The sequence below is a fragment of the Onthophagus taurus genome, chromosome 11 (assembly GCF_036711975.1).
Source record: "Onthophagus taurus isolate NC chromosome 11, IU_Otau_3.0, whole genome shotgun sequence".
Taxonomy (NCBI): domain Eukaryota; kingdom Metazoa; phylum Arthropoda; class Insecta; order Coleoptera; family Scarabaeidae; genus Onthophagus; species Onthophagus taurus.
The window spans coordinates 31,389,840-31,404,818 of record NC_091976.1 but is presented as its reverse complement, the minus strand read 5'-3'; the positions used below and the strand labels follow the sequence as shown (position 1 = coordinate 31,404,818).

Here is a 14,979-nt window from a genome sequence, read left to right as displayed (position 1 = left end):
AGAATATAAAAGAATATTAATTATTTTTCCAGGAAAAAGTTATCAAAGAAGAACTAAAGAAAAATAATATGAAATTTAAAAAAAAATCATATCAACTGTATTTTTAACACTAATTGTATGATATGTATGTTAAATTGTAGCTTAAAGATCCTAGTTTATGATATGATATAAAGAATATACGATAATATTAAAGAAATTTCCAGGAAAATGTTATTACAAAAGAAATTGTCAAGTTTTTAAATCAAAAATAATATGAAATTTTCAAAAAATCATATCGACTGTATTTTTAAGAATTATGATATGATATATATCTTAAATTAAAAGTTGAAGATTCTAGTTTATGATATGATATAAAAATTATATGATAATATTAATGAAGTTTCCATAAAAAAGTTATCAAAGAAGAACTAATGAAAAATAAATTGAAATTAAAAAAAAATCATATCGACTGTATTTTTAACACTCATTATGTGATATGTATGTTAAATTGTAGCTTAAAGATTCTAGTTTATGATATGATATAAAGAATATAAAATAATATTAATGAAATTTCCAGGAAAATGTTATTACAGAAGAAATCGTCAAGTTTTTAAACCAAAAATAACATGAAATTTTCAAAAAATCATATCGACTATATTTTTAAGAATGATGATATGATATGTATCTTAACTTAAAACTTGAAGATTCTAGTTTATGATATGATATAAAAATTATAAGATAATATTAATGAAATTTCCAGGAAAAAGTTATCAAAGAAGAACTAAAGAAAACAATATGAAATTTAAAAAAAATCATATCGACTGTATTTTTAACACTCATTGTATGAAATGTATGTTAAATTGTAGCTTAAAGATTCTAGTTTATGATATGATATAAGGAATATAAAATAATATTAATGAAATTTCCAGGAAAATGTTATTACAGTAGAAATTGTCAAGTTTTTAAATCAAAAATAATATGAAAATTTCAAAAAGTCATATCGACTATATTTTTAAGAATCATGATATGATATATATCGTAAATTAAAACTTGAAGATTCTAGTTTATGATGTGATATAAAAATTATAAGATAATATTAATGAAATTCCCAGAAAAAAGTTATCAAAGAAAAACTAAAGAAAAATAATATGAAATTTTGAAAAAATCATATTGACTATATTTTTAACACTCATTGTATAATATGTTTGTTAAATTGTAGCTTAAAGATTCTAGTTTATGATATAATATAAAGAATATAAAAGAATATTAATTAAATTTGCAAGAAAATGTTATTACAGAAGAAATTGTCAAGTTTTTAAATCAAAAATAATAAGAAATTTTCAAAAAATCATTTCGACTGTATTTTTAAGAATCATGATATGATATATATCTTAAATTAAAACTTGAAGATTCTAGTTTATGATATGATATAAAAATTATATGATAATATTAATGAAATTTCCTTAAAAAAGTTATCAAAGAAGAACTAATGAAAAGTAAATTGAAATTAAAAAAAAAACATATCGACTGTATTTTTAACACTCATTGTATGATATGCATGTTAAATTGTAGCTTAAAGATTCTAGTTTATGATATGATATAAAGAATATAAGATAATATTAATGAAATTTCCAGGAAAAAGTTATCAAAGAAAAACTAATGGAAAATAATATGAAATTATGAAAGAAATCATATCGACTGTATTTTTAACACCCATTGTATGATATGTATGTTTAATTGTAACTTAAAGATTCTAGTTTATGATGTAATATAAAGAATATAAGATAATATTAATTAAATTTGCAGGAAAATGTTATTACAGAAGAAATTGTCAAGTTTTTAAATCAAAAATAATATCAAATTTTCAAAAAATCATATCGACTGTATTTTTAGGAATCATGATATGAGATATATCTTAAACTAAAACTTGAAGATTCTAGTTTATGATATGATATAAAAATTATATGATAATATTAAAGAAATTTCCAGGAAAAAGTTATCAAAGAAGAACTAAAGTTAACTAAAGTACTATTTTTAACACTAATTGTATGATATGTATGTTAAATTGTAGCTTAAAGATCCCAGTTTATGATATGATATAAAGAATATACGACAATATTAAAGAAATTTCCAGGAAAATGTTATTACAAAAGAAATTGTCAAGTTTTTATATCAAAAATAATATGAAATTTTCAAAAAATCATATCGACTGTATTTTTAAGAATTATGATATGATATATATCTTAAATTAAAAGTTGAAGATTCTAGTTTATGATGATATAAAAATTATAAGATAATATTAATGAAATTTCCAGGAAAAAGTTATCAAAGAAGAATTAAAGAAAAATAATATGAAATTTTGAAAAAAATCATATCGACTGTATTTATAACACTCATCGTATGATATGTATGTTAAATTGTAGCTTAAAGATTCTAGTTTATGATATAATATAAAGAATATAAAAGAATATAAATTAAATTTGCAAGAAAATGTTATTACAGAAGAAATTGTCAAGTTTTTAAATCAAAAATAATAAGAAATTTTCAAAAAATCATATCGACTGTATTTTTAAGAATCATGATATGATATATATCTTAAATTAAAAGTTGAAGATTCTAGTTTATGATATGATATAAAAATTATATGATAATATTAATGAAATTTCCATAAAAAAGTTATCAAAGAAGAACTAATGAAAAATAAATTGAAATTAAAAAAAATCATATCGACTGTATTTTTAACACTCATTGTATGATATGTATGTTAAATTGTAGCTTAAAGATTCTAGTTTATGATATGATATAAAGAATATAAGATAATATTAATGAAATTTCCAGGAAAAAGTTATCAAAGAAAAACTAATGGAAAATAATATGAAATTATGAAAGAAATCATATCGACTGTATTTTTAACACTCATTGTATGATATGTATGTTTAATTGTAACTTAAAGATTCTAGTTTATGATGTAATATAAAGAATATAAGATAATATTAATTAAATTTGCAGGAAAATGTTATTACAGAAGAAATTGTCAAGTTTTTAAATCAAAAATAATATCAAATTTTCAAAAAATCATATCGACTGTATTTTTAGGAATCATGATATGAGATATATCTTAAACTAAAACTTGAAGATTCTAGTTTATGATATGATATAAAAATTATATGATAATATTAATGAAATTTCCATGAAAAAGTTATCAAAGAAGAATTAATGAAAAATAAATTGAAATTAAAAAAAAAATCATATCGACTGTATTTTTAACACTCATTGTATGATATGTTTGTTAAATTGTAGCTTAAAGATTCTAGTTTATGATATAATATAAAGAATATAAAAGAATATTAATTAAATTTGCAAGAAAATGTTATTACCGAAGAAATTGTCAAGTTTTTAAATCAAAAATAATAAGAAATTTTCAAAAAATCATATCGACTGTATTTTTAAGAATCATGATATGATATATATCTTAAATTAAAACTTGAAGATTCTAGTTTATGATATGATATAAAAATTATATGATAATATTAATGAAATTTCCATAAAAAAGTTATCAAAGAAGAACTAATGAAAAATAAATTGAAATTAAAAAAAAATCATATCGACTGTATTTTTAACACTCATTGTATGATATGTATGTTAAATTGTAGCTTAAAGATTCTAGTTTATGCTATGATATAAAGAATATAAGATAATATTAATGAAATTTCCAGGAAAATGTTATTACAGAAGAAATGGTCAAGTTTTAAAATCAAAAATAATATGAAATTGTCAAAAAATGATATCGACTGTATTTTTAAGAATCATGATATGATATATATCTTAAATTAAAACTTGAAGATTCTAGTTTATGATATGATATAAAGAATATAAGATAATATTAATGAAATTTCCAGGAAAATGTTATTACAGAAGAAATGGTCAAGTTTTAAAATCAAAAATAATATGAAATTGTCAAAAAATGATATCGACCGTATTTTTAAGAATCATGATATGATATATATCTTAAATTAAAACTTGAAGACTCTAGTTTATGATATGATATAAAAATTATAAGATAATATTAATGAAATTTCCAGGGAAATGTTATTATAGAAGAAAATTGTGTATGAAAATTGAAATGAAACTAGAAAAAAAATCAAACATTGCTGTTATTTTGGCAGGCCCTGTATACACAGTGCGTGTAAGAATACTAAAGGAAATTTTAACACACGCAACAGTTTGTTCCCTTTAATGCCGCCGAGGACGTTTAATTATTGTGTGACCTGAATACTTAATTAAGGTACTAACAAAATAACTGTTGGAGGAAAAATCAATATATCATTTTGATTTTTAGAAAATACATCACGAATGATTTTGATATAGAACACTCAATGTCAACGACAGGCGAGTACACGTTTGTGTTGCCACAACAGAAAGCGTCAACGGACAAAAGGGGAGCGATTACAATTGAAGGACATTCCATTACAGCTTTCCGCGGAAAATTCAGTTGGAATAACCTATAAAGAGCCCCTTAAAACACCCGCTTCTTCTCGACACTCAAAGAAATTGAATTTATTTTAGCTTCTTACTAGGTTTAAGAATTGCGTCCAGAATAGTTGGGGATAAATACAAGACTTAAAGACCGTTTCTAGTCGAAACACATCCCCCAGTAACTATATTTTAGGGCGATAAACCCCATTGTTCGCGCGTCTAGCAACTTTTCCATTGTTTCGTCGCACCCATTCCAAATTCCACCCGAGAGAAGCCTTTTCCTTGGTGTCTCCGGAGTCAAGGGAATCCTTTTTTTTATTTACTTCCTTCTCGGGGTTATCTCTTCCTTTTTTCTTTCGCTCTCCAGTCGAGGGGCGAAACGCACTCCTCTTGACTCCTCTTTTATATCGAATTGTGACAAACGGCGTGATAAATAACGCGCACAGATCCAATTATCCGCATGGAAGTCCGGTCACCGAAGAACGCTCGATCGTGCGGAAGTCGATCCCAAAGGAGTTGCCGCTTAATTAGATCTAAACCAAGTTCATCGAGAAGAATTCCGATTAATTTCAAGTGTCATCGTTGAAACTGATAGGATTAAAAATGAGATTGGTTTCTTTAGTAAAACAAAATTGAAAATTAATTAAAAATTATTAATCAATAGGGATATAAAACTAATAATAAATGACCGGATCTAGTACATCCTTTCACCATCCGGGAATTGAAACGTTAACAGTGAATACGTCAGTATTGTCCGCCTACTTTATGGGCAGTAAACCCGAGAGGAAACAAACTCCAACTGTACTTTGTGTACTTTGTATACTTTGTACTCTTTATACAGTGGCCTACCAAATCGTCTCTTAATTGAGTAATTTTACGCTTCGATATGTCGATGATGTCAAACTTCTTTTTCGTTTTTTTTTGGATGACTCAACGCACCGCCGTCTGGTTTGTTGTTGGTAATATCTGCCCCGATCGCGTTTGATTTAACATATACAGACAGTGAGTCGGAAGGCCAAACCCATGTCTAGACTGCACCCATTTGCGGCGTCAAGGCGTGTGTACACCGTTGACATTTCGATTTCTTTTCAAATCAATTATCTTGGCACATTTGTCGCGTTGGATGCGTGAAATTCCTCTTTAATTTCCTGACCTAGAAAGACCGTACCATTATTTCCCGGTCACTAACGACCACGCCGATCTCTGCCAGTCGGAGACTCGAGGTAGATAACTTTAATGTTGCATTTATTCCGCGCGACGAACTCGGAAGAAACCCATCCGAAAAGAGCTGATGGGAGACCGTTCGTTAAGGGAGTAACATTTCAGGAAGTTACATTTGAAAGAAAACTTAATGTTTTAATTTAGATAAAAATAATCTATCTATATAGGAAATTTTTAACTATTTTAAGTTCTAAAATATTATCACGTTCATATATAAATCTTATAATAAACAATTTTTTTATAAACACCATCTAAGACAAAGTGAAAATGAAGATTAAATACTGTTTGCTATACTGTGTTAATTAATTATCGTACCCGACGTCATCATTGCAAGTATGCAACCAATATCACAGTATTCGTATTGAAATACGCAAATTGCGTTATTGGTTGCATACTTGATGAGGTCAAAAAAAATCAAAAAAAACTTGATGAAAATTAAATTTTGTTTGCATAATGTTAAATTCTGCTTGGCATAGATCAGATACTGCGTAGGATAGAGTTATTACTACTTTTAGAAGACATGATATTGCTGACTAAAGACTAAATACTGCTAATTCAAGACTAAATACTGCTAATAGAAGACTAGATATTGTTTGCAGAAGACTTGGTACTGTTAAAACAATTCTGTATTGCTAACAAAAAAATAGATATTATTTGTAGAACGTCAAATTCTGCTTAATATAGATCAGATACTGCTTAGCAAAGACTAATTACTAATTTCTAAAGACCTGGTAGATGTTTATGTGCATTTATGTGCAGAGCTCCATAAATGTTAAGAATTCAGTCTGCATCATCTAACCAGATTTATTGGGAAATCCAACCGCTCCATGAGTAGCATCAGCCATGATACCCAGAGGTATTAAAACTTTGTTTAATAAGAAAAAAGGTGGCATCGAGTTTCAAAAGCTATAAAATTTCCAACACCTCTGGCTCCTTTCAATGAAAGATAGGTTAAAACTAGTTTAATGTAATAAATAATAATAAATAAATGTTATAAATTAATAAAGCAAATCATATCCATAAAAATGGTCATTTAGCATTAAAAATAAAAGAGAAATATAGACAGTTCCTCACCCCATACGCCCTCTCACTCCATACTTCCCTCCATTAACTCGTTACCTCAGCATATAGTCTCCCAATAATCCCCACACAATCTATCTTCCTTCTACCCTTTTCGATTTTCAATGCGTCCCGTGGTCTTTGCTAATATTTTGACACATCCTTACTCTGTTTAATTATTTGTACGCAGTATGCCGTCCTCTGATAGCACCATCTAGTCTTCTGTCGGTAATCAATCTCTTATAATGAGGAATAGCCATCTTAAGCACTACTTTATCCTCTGATAGCAGTATCTAACTTTCTGCCAGCCTAAGGCCCACTTTTACCATCTAGAGGACAGTTGCCATGGTTACTGCGGTTTTAAGTGCTCTCATTGGCTAAAAGCTGGATTTATCTATCGGATAAATTTATCAAGAGGTGGTAAAAGTGGGTCTAAAAAGATGTTCTTGTCATCTGTAAGCCATATCTAGTCCTTTGTTAACACTATCTAATCTTGTGACAGCAATAGTGTTCTACTTAATATAGCTTAGGTACTGCTTAGCAAAGTCTAATTACTAGTTTCAGAAGACCTGGTATAATTGACTAAATACTGCTAATCCAAGACTAAATACTGCTTGCAGAAGACTGGGGGCACTATCGAGAAAGAGCTATATAGTTAATAGAAAACTAAATATTGTTTGGAGAACGTTAAATTCTGCTTAGTATAGATGAGATATTGCTTAGCAAAGACTAATTACTACTTTCAGAAGGCTAAATATTGCTAACGGAAGATTAGATGATACTATTAATATAAATTTTGTATCACAACTTCTGTATATACCAAAATTAAACTTTAAACGAAATCTTGACCTTAGAATTTAATTGTAAGATATAAATAAATACTTCGAACTCCTACAAAGTTTAAATACGTAGGATTTGATGGGGATCCGTTTAATACCACTTGACTTTGGTGTAATTCGATTAAAGTAGTTCAATTACCCCACCGATTTCGTAACAATGTTAATAAAATGTTTCGATTGGTTTTAGTAACATGTACCATTAGAATCAGTTAGTGACATTGTTTCAGTTAGTAAAGTTTAGTAACGATTTGAGGCTTTGATGGTCAACTCGAAGCGCGTGGAGTAATGCTTGAACGAGTCATCGCCGTAGGGAGGGCGTGCGAGAGTACGTCAACTGACTCTGCAGATTATTAATGGACGTATGTCTTTCGCAACGGCGTTAAATAATTACCTAATAGACTGGCTATAAGCCCATCGACCTCGTGAAAGGCACAAAATGGAATGCCCAAATGGCCTCCGGTTTATAGGCACGTGGACGACAACTAACCTATCGATTATTTTTATATGTATAGAGTTTTAAAATCTAAATAAAGTAGTTTGTATGTATGAATTAATTCCACATAACCTAAACTAATGTATTGATACTAACCGAATGGTATAATGACAGCGATAGTAAGCTATCTATTGGTAATTTAATCGATATTAATGCAGCAATTTAATGCCCGTATGCGTGTAGTAGAAGCACTCGTAAAAGGTAAGAACGTAAATGCCGTCGATATTCTAAACATACTCCGCGACTTCATACATATTTATAAAACCATTTACTATTTCCTGCTCAAGAATATTCTTCGCTTTTAAGGATACACACAATATAATAACGGCAAATAACCCAACTACTACTGGTGTATCATTTGTAATATACAAAAGTTTTGCGGTTTAAATTTGTTTGTTATTCGTTTTAGCAATATTTCTTCGTTTCGGAGCAACACTTGGGAGCAAATTGGAAAATAAGAGGTTGGAATGGAGAGCGAAATTTCATTTTACGAAAGGAAATTGCGTGGTTGGTGGGCGAAATGCTTTCCGCGGAACGTGTGCAGTCTTCGCGAAAACATAACAAGGATTTGCTTAACTACATTTTATAAAACTTACGTGTCGCTATACACATGATGTATTTTCCAAGTTTCTGATCGATATTGAATTAATGCGGATGCGGATTCATTTTGCTGAAAATCTCGTAATCAGTTCGTTTGAAATTGAGGGAGAAAAATATTTCCGATGTTTCAGTGAGCGTTGGAAAATTTGTTCGTTCCGCACATGGTATTGATAAATAATTACGTTAGCTGACACGGTAGTACCTGGAAAATTCGGACACGTTTTATTTCACGTGCCACATACATTTACTACAGCGAAATAAAACATATGGACAGGTTTTTTTTTATTTTTTGTTTCATAACTGAATTTTCGATTATGTGGAACTGAAATATGTCGTTTGAATTATGATTTCAATTTAACTTTTGTATTATTTATTAAAACAGCGGTGGTTCAATAAATATCGAGCTTGTGATAATTATACGCAATATTAGCGTGTCTTAAGAAAAAGACAGAAAAAACCTCCAGGCTGTTCACTTCTAATTAACGCGGGTTATTTAGATACGGTTGCAGGTGCACGCGGCAGGTGTAAATAACGTCGGTGCTAGTCATAGCGAGCCATAATGGAATGTAAACAGTCGATGTTTAGTTTATAAATTGCTCGTTTCGTTTAGGCCAGTTTAAAGACTTTGAGGGGTTTCAAGGTTTGTACCAAATAAATAACTTTATACATATACCCTCGAAGCTAACAAGGTTAACTAGTAAACAATCATCTCTTAAAGCGATTAAAAATTTAAACAAGTCCAGTTTTACACGATGTAATTCGGTCACCTTTCGACCCAATTTAAAAATACCAGACTAATCCCAGAGGATTAATTTATAAGGGGATTATCAAAGTTTTTATATATAAATTTACAGTTGTTGCAAAACAAGTTCTACCTTTTTATCTTTTGGATAAATTGAGATATTTTTATGTATGATATCTTAAAAGAAAGCTTAAATAATAAGGATTTTAGTGTGATCTAATTTATTTTAATTCAATATACAGGATGTCCAATTAGTGCGATATCGGACGATATCTCCTTACAGGGTGTCGCTAGAAGAAAATGTTTATATATAAAGTTGTTTGGTGTATATTTTTGTTTATACAGGCTGTTACAAAAACAAAGTACAAGGTACAACTTCGTAAATTTAAATGGAACACCCCATATTTTATTACATTTTTGAATTACCCTTAAAATTCGACATACTTTTTGTTAAGCATTACCTATACCAAAATTTTACCGTTTTTGAAATATTCAACATGTTGTGAAAAAATCTCCGTCTGCACGTGTCTATAAAAGAAAGCATACCCAATTTATTAAAATCTTTTGTAGATTATTAATGCATAGTTACAGTAACTTCATGCCCCTATAAAAATCTGGTAACCTTCTACAGGGTGTTCGTAATATTGTACTCAATACCAAAAACTTGAAATAGCCATATCTCATTTTTTTTTTTAAATGGAATGCCTCATCTTTTTTATCTTAAATTATTCGCCAAGTAATAAGGTTTCTTTTTTATAAAGCATGTCCTTACCTATTTGCAATAAAACTGTAATTTTAACTTAAATCTGTTAAAACCAGGCTTATACTATACCGTTTATATCTTTGGAATAAATTGAGATATTTCCATGTACGATATCTTAAAAGAAAGCGTAAATAACAAGGATTTTAATGTGATATGATTTATTTTAATCCAATGCACGAAACATCTATCATCAAGGTTTTTGTAAAGTTTAAACATTTAGTACCAAACCAAGACTTTTTCTTTATATCATTTGGATATATTGAGATATTTTGATGAATGATATCTCAAATAAAAGCCTAATTCTTAAAAATTTCAATATGATATATCTTGTTTCATTATAGTATTTAAAACGTTTGTTATCCAGTTACTGGGTATGGATTAAAAAGAAGGAAATTGCAATGAATATCACTTCTTTTAATAATTATTGGGATAATTAAGATATTTCAATAAGGAATATCTTAAAAGATATCTTAATTAATGAGGAATTCAATGTAATGTGGCACCTTATATTTGAATGACACGAAATCAATAAGGTCAGGTTCTCAAGAAGGGATAAATCTGTTAAAGCCAGGCTTATACTGTACCGTTTATATCTTTGGAATAAATTGAGATATTTCCATGTACGATATCTTAAAAGAAAGCGTAAATAACAACGATTTTAATGTGATATAATTGATTTTAATCCAATATACGAAACGTCTATCATCAAGGTTTTTGCAAAGTTTAAAGCTTTAGTACTAAACCAAGACTTTTTATCTATATCATTTGGACAGATTGAGATGTTTTGATGACTCATATCATAAATAAAAACCTAATTCTTAAAAATTTCAATGTGATATATCTTGTTTCATTTTAGTATTTAGAACGTTTATAATCAAGTTACTCGATATAGATTAAAATGAAAGAAATTGCAAAGAATATCACTTCTTTTAATAATTATTGGGACAATCAAGATATTGCAACGAGTAATATCTTAAAAGATATCTTAATTAATAAGGAATTCAATGTAATGTGGCACCTTATATTTGAACGCCTCGAAATCAATAAGGTCAGGTTCTATAGAAAAGACTACATCTGTTAAAACCAGGCTAATACTATATCGTTTATATCTTTGGGATAAATTGAGATATTTCCATGTACGATATCTTAAAAGAAAGCGTAAATAACAACGATTTTAATGTGATATGATTTATTTTAATCCAATGCACGAAACGTCTATCATCAAGGTTTTTGCAAAGTTTAAACATTTAGTCAAAACAAAGACTTTTTCTTTATATCATTTGGATATATTGAGATATTTTGATGAATGATATCTCAAATAAAAGCCTAATTCTTAAAAATTTCAATGTGATATATCTTGTTTCATTATACATAGTATTTAAAACGTTTATAATCAAGTTACTCGATATGGATTAAAAAGAAGGAAATTGCGATGAATATCATGTCTTTTAATAATTAATGGGACAATCAAGATATTGCAATGAGTAATATCTTAAAAGATATCTTAATTAATAAGGAATTCAATGTAATGTGGCACCTTATATTTGAATGCCTCGAAATCAATAAAGTCAGGTTCTCTAGAAAAGATTAAATCTGTTAAAACTAGGCTAATATTATACCGTTTATATCTTTGAGATAAATTGAGATATTTCCATGTACGATATCTTAAAAGAAAGCGTAAATAACAACGATTTTAATGTGATATGATTTATTTTAATCCAATATACGAAACGTCTATCATCAAGGTTTTTGCAAAGTTTAAACATTTAGTCAAAACCAAGACTTTTTCTTTATATCATTTGGATATATTGAGATATTTTGATGAATGATATCTCAAATAAAAGCCTAATTCTTAAAAATTTCAATGTGATATATCTTGTTTCATTATAGTATTTAGAACGTTTATAATCAAGTTATTCGATATAGATTAAAAAGAAGGAAAATGTAATGAATATCACTTCTTTTAATAATTATTGGGAAAATCAAGATATTTCACTGAGTAATATCTTAAAAGAAAGCTAAATTAATAATAAATTCAACGCAATGTGGCACTTTATATTTGAATGATCCGAAATCAATAAGGTTAGGTTCTCCAGAAAACATTAAATCTGTTAAAACCAGGCTTATACTGTACCGTTTATATCTTTGGGATAAATTGAGATATTTTCATGGACGATATCTTAAAAGAAAGCGTAAATAACAACGATTTTAATGTGATATAATTTATTTTAATCCAATATACGAAACGTCTATCATCAAGGTTTTTGCAAAGTTTAAAGATTTAGTACTAAACCAAGACTTTTTCTTTATATCATTTGGATATATTGAGATATTTTGATGAATGATATCTCAAATAAAAGCCTAATTCTTAAGAATTTCAATGTGATATGTCTGGTTTCATTATAGTATTTAGAACGTTTATAATCAAGTTACTCGATATAGATTAAAAAGAAGAAAATTGCAAAGAATGTCATTTCTTTTAATAATTATTGGGACAATCAAGATATTGCAACGAGTAATATCTTAAAAGATATCTTAATTAATAAGGAATTCAATGTAATGTGACACCTTATATTTGAATGACTCGAAATCAATAAGGTCAGGTTCTGTAGAAGGGATTAAATCTGTTAAAACCAGGCTTATACTATACCGTTTATATCTTTGGGATAAATTGAGATATTTTTATGTACGATATCTTGAAAGAAAGCGTAAATAACAACGATTTTAATGTGATATAATTTATTTTAATCCAATGCACGAAACGTCTATCATCAAGGTTTTTGCAAAGTTTAAACATTTAGTACCAAACCAAGACTTTTTCTTTATATCATTTGGATATATTGAGATATTTTGATGAATGATATCTCAAATATAAGCCTAATTCTTAAAAATTTCAATGTGATATACCTTGTTTCATTTTAGTATTTAGAACGTTTATAATCAAGTTACTCGATATAGATTAAAATGAAAGAAATTGCAAAGAATATCACTTCTTTTAATAATTATTGGGACAATCAAGATATTACAACGAGTAATATCTTAAAAGATATCTTAATTAATAAGGAATTCAATGTAATGTGGCACCTTATATTTGAATGCCTCGAAATCAATAAAGTCAGGTTCTCTAGAAAAGATTAAATCTGTTAAAACCAGCCTAATACTATACCGTTTATATCTTTGGGATAAATTGAGATATTTCCATGTACGATATCTTAAAAGAAAGCGTAAATAACAACGATTTTAATGTGATATGATTTATTTTAATCCAATATACGGAACGTCTATCATCAAGGTTTTTGCAAAGTTTAAACATTTAGTACTAAACCAAGACTTTTTCTTTGTATCATTTGGATATATTGAGATATTTTGATGATTGATATCTCAAATAAAAGCCTAATTCTTAAAAATTTCGATGTGATATATCTTGTTTCATTATAGTATTTAGAACGTTTATAATCAAGTTACTCGATATGGATTAAAAGGAAGGAAATTGCGATGAATATCATGTCTTTTAATAATTAATGGGAAAATCAAGATATTGCACCGAGTAATATCTTAAAAGAGATTTTAGTTAATAAGGAATTCAATGTAATATGGCACTTTATATTTGAATGCCTCGAAATCAATAAAGTCAGATTCTCTAGAAAAGATTAAATCTGTTAAAACTAGGCTTATACTATATCTTTGGGATAAATTGAGATATTTTTATGTACGATATATGATATAATTTATTTTAATCCACTGTATGTATCGTTTATCATAAAGGTATTTGTAAAGTTTATACATTTAGTATTAAACTAAAACTTTTTACTTTATATCATTTGGACAGATTGAGATATTTTGATGACTGATATCTCAAATAAAAGCCTAATTATTAAGGATTTCAATCTCATATATCTTGTTTTATTACAGTATTTAGAACGTTTGCAATCAAATAATCAACCCAATTTTATTCGATATAATTCGCTCACCTTTCGACCCAATTTAAAAATACCAGAGTAATCCCCGAGGATTTATTTATAAAGGGATTATCAAAGTTTTTATATAAAAATTTATAGTTGTTACAGACATAAATGGGTTTTATACATATAAAATAGTTTTTCCATAAAACCCAATGAAAAAACATAGGTTATTGAACGTATTTTTTAATCAAAAGCGATACGTTTATTAAACACGGAATAAAACCGTATTTTATATGTTTTTTATTGAATTGTTTTTTTTTTGATACTGTTACATCACTTGAATTCCTTAACCATCAGATATGTTAATGTTACGGACGAAACGTAGGCGGTAAAACCTTTTCGTTTTTAGTGCCAGAAAAGAACGTAAAACTTTATGTAAATTTGTAAATTAAAAAATACTTACTAATTTTAATCCTGCCCATTTTAAAGATCTTTGCAACGTTGATAATCTATCCGTGGCAAGGGATACAACAAAATCCCTTGTCACGCATTCCGGAGTGCTATGCCTTTTTTCATGGTTAACCCAACGTAAAGCAACCAGACGGTCCTCGACTTCTACACCGTCGGACCCCAACACGCTTTCACTGACACTGTTTCCTATGGCCCCTGGTGGATAACAAGACATGTCAAGTTCCATCGTGGATCAATATACGAAGAAAAACTTTAAACTTCTAAGTTTCCCGATTTCTCGTGACTCTCGCCGAGTCGAGCAGTCACTATGAGAAGGAAGCGTTGTGCCGATTAAGATTCCGTGTATATTTAGAGCCGTTTCAGACGATCACGTGATCCCCGTCTCTTACAGCTTTTCTGTCTCTTTCAGGGACGGTCACAGACTCTGTAATTAT

At 28.3% G+C, this 14,979-nt stretch overlaps 1 protein-coding gene across 4 annotated transcripts in view; it reads right to left on the bottom strand.

The window, feature by feature from the left end:
• ASP (Ankyrin-repeat, SH3-domain, and Proline-rich-region containing Protein) overlaps window positions 1–14,979 on the bottom strand; it is a 147,557-nt gene that overhangs the window by 45,765 nt on the left and 86,813 nt on the right. Inside the window, exon 1 of one of the 4 annotated variants that reach the window (XM_071200717.1) lies at window positions 14,538–14,740. The exons of the other annotated variants lie outside the window; for them this stretch is intronic. The gene's annotated coding sequence lies outside the window, so the exon portion shown is untranslated. Of the gene's footprint in view, window positions 1–14,537; window positions 14,741–14,979 lie in introns of those variants that run through there. 4 annotated transcript variants of the gene reach the window in all.